This window comes from Heterocephalus glaber, unplaced genomic scaffold, assembly GCF_053883595.1.
Source record: "Heterocephalus glaber isolate CG9 unplaced genomic scaffold, H.glaber_assembly_v1.0 deba00001613, whole genome shotgun sequence".
Taxonomy (NCBI): domain Eukaryota; kingdom Metazoa; phylum Chordata; class Mammalia; order Rodentia; family Bathyergidae; genus Heterocephalus; species Heterocephalus glaber.
In genome coordinates this window covers 15,670,343-15,673,500 of record NW_028258384.1, presented here as the reverse complement: position 1 = coordinate 15,673,500, position 3,158 = coordinate 15,670,343, and the positions used below count along the sequence as shown (strand labels likewise).

The following is a 3,158-nucleotide window of genomic DNA, read 5'->3' as shown; positions in this document are numbered from 1 at the left end:
CTGTTTTGTTTTTCCTCTACTCTTTTACAAAAAGAATCTTCCCTTTTTGCCTTGGTTGATCTGTGATTCTACAGAATTATATGACTATGCATCACACCATAGTACCTTAAAAGGTATAATTTTGTTTTCTTTTATTCTCTTACTGAGAGTCACATATGCACAGACAAACAGACACACACTACAATTCACCAGGACTATAACGTATACGTAAAACTATTGTTCATTTTTTCATTTAAAATGGATTTCTATCTATTTCTACTAACTTATTTCTATCAGTTTAATTCACTGATTTATCTATTTCAGACCTATCTATGGGTGTTAGTGCTGAATCTAACGCCTTTTAAAGAGTGTTTTGGCCCAAAGAAATTTCTCCTACTTAGAGTTATCTTCTTTCATTCTCTAATAGTAGGATTTATTCTGAGAGATAATGCATATTTATCTAAGCTTTATTTTTCTTTCTTTTCCAAGCATTTATTAAATACCAGTACCACATGGTGGAGCTATTAAAGACATGAATGCTGGCTAAGGCCAGGAGAACTGCTGTCCATTTTTCACGTTCACAGACCGGCTACTGCTTATAGTTGGGCAGTCCAGTGGCCTGCGAAGGAGGGGGCTAAAAACCCCAGAGCAACATTCAGCTGAACTGGGATGGAGCCAGGGATCAGGGCACTGGAAGACAATGATCTCACAGCCCTTTATCCTGGTGTGCCAGCTCTTTGGCTCCAAAGACAAAACATAAAGGCTCTCTTTTGGCTGAGATGACACATCCAGGTGATGGAAAAGAAAGCCAGAGAGGCTGGGGAAGGGGAACAGCAGTTGCTTTTTATTGACTTGGGAGTGGGCTCCGCAGCAAGGTCCCTTTGGGTTTAAGAGCATTTTTCTGTTTCCTTTCTTCCTCCTGAAACTTCTCCTGCTGCCTGAGCTGCCAGGCCTGTAACCCAGCATCCATTTCCTATGACAGCAGAACGACTCGTCTCCGCGAAAGACCAGTTTGGAAGCTCGGTGAGAGGCCCGTAGCCGGAAGGGCTGGCGGCCAGGCCCGGCTGGAGGCGCCACTGGCTGCCCTCCGGAGCCTACCCGCTTCAGTGCAGCCTCCGGACATCTATAGAGAGCAGAGTTCCCAAGGTAGCCATGCTGAGGCGGAGGAGCCGGAAGTGAGATAATGCATATTTACTAGTGTAATATTAATCAACTGTATTACTATATTATAGATATCAACTTGGTTTTTGTCATTTCTAACACCTTACTTTTTTATTAGTACATATTTGCAGTACATCCAGATTACAATCATTTGTCCAGCAGGTACATGTACAAATTAATAGCAACTGATTCTTTTTTTAATCCTCTTCCTTTTTTCTCCTACCTCCCTTTCCTCTTCTTTAAATCCTCTCCCCTAATTTTCATTCTTGTTGATATTATTAACCATATGTTTATGACATATTTTTCATTCATTGAAGTTATTAGGTTACTGTCCATGGCATATTTTATGTATTTCCCCTCCCCTCCTCTGCCCCTCTCACATTCTCTTGGATCTCTTCCCATTTGCAAGAGATCTATCCCCTTGTCACCTTCTATCCATCCTTTATGATGCTTTTTATTTGTACTTTGCCTTACTCAAATGAGATACTATATGGCATTTAAGCTTGTGTGTCTGCTTTAATTCACTCAACATATTTTCCAGATGCATCCATTTTTACATAAATATTTTCAAAATTGTCCATCTTTATAGGTGAGTAGGTAGTATTCCATCATGTATAGATTCCATATATTTTTATCCAGTCATCTGTTGATAAATATACAGGCTGCTTCCAGGATTTAACTATTATGAATTGTGGTACTACAAATATTGTTATACATGTATCACTATACAATGATGTTTTTATCACTTTGAAGAAGATAACTAGAGGGGGGATAGTTGGGCTGTATGAAATTTCTAGTTTTAGGCCTTTGAGGATTTCCATAATGGTTGCAACAGTTTACAATCCCACCAACAACATAGAAGTGGTCCTATTTCACCACAACCTTGCCAGCATTCATAATTTTTTCATTTCCTGATGATTACCATTCTTTCTGCTGTAAGAGGGAATCTTATGGTTCTTTTAATTTGCATTTTTCTAGTGGTCAGGGATGTTGAATATTTTTTTATGTAATTGTTGGCTATTTGCATGTCCACCTTTGAGAAGTATCTGTTTATATCAATTGCATATTTCTTTTTTTAAATTATATTGGTACATTTAAGGTATACAATATAATGACATTCATCACTGGAAATTCGCACCTTTACATACTCTCTTGGTTCTTATTTTTCCTCACTTCAACACCTCCACCCCTCCCTATTTACAAAGACTTTGTTTCCATTTTTTTCTTTTTCTCAAATTAATTCCATTTCCTTCTTTCTTTTCCCCTCCCCATCCCACTTCCCCTTCCTCTTTGCATCTTTTCTTCCTATTTCACATTATCTATTATACCTTTTAGTCCTTATTTACATTTTCAACTTCTCACACTAGAAAAACAATTTGGCATTTACACGTGTGTCCTATTTATTTTACTTAAGAGTATCCCCTCAATGTGCATCCATTTAGCTAGAAATGTCTCTAGTGTCTCAAAATTTATGGCTGAGTAATACTCCATTTTATATAAAAAACACACACACACATTTTCTTTATCCAGTCTCCAGTTGATGGGCAACTGGGTTGCTACCAACTTTTAGATATCATGAATTGTGCTGCTATGAACATGGGTCCACATATATCACTGTGGTATGATTCTTTTAATTCTTTTGGGAAGATACTCAGCAGGGGAATAGCTGGGTCAAATGGGACTTCCAATCCTAGCTCTTTGAGGTATCTCCATACTGATATACACAGTGGTTGCACCAGTCTACACTCCCACCAGGAGTGGAGGAGGGTTCCTTTTTCCCCACAGCCATGCCAGTATTTGTTATTGGTTGACTTCATGAGAGCAGAAATTTTTTCTGGGTAGAGTGGAATCTCAGTGTTGTTTTCATTTGCATCTCTCAAATGACCAGAGATGTTAAACATTTTTTCATATGTTTATTTGTTATTTCTACTTCTTTGTCTGAGAAATGTCTGTTCATTTCAGATGCCCATTTTTAGATTGGGTCTTTAAATTTGGGAAGTCTGACTTTTTTCACTTCT

At 38.1% G+C, this 3,158-nt stretch overlaps 1 pseudogene; it reads right to left on the bottom strand.

Annotated features, from left to right (window-relative positions):
- Nucleotides 1-802: 802 nt before the first annotated feature.
- LOC101716166 (large ribosomal subunit protein mL52 pseudogene) lies at nt 803-1,496 on the bottom strand (annotated as a pseudogene).
- Between the last annotated feature and the right edge of the window lie 1,662 nt (nt 1,497-3,158).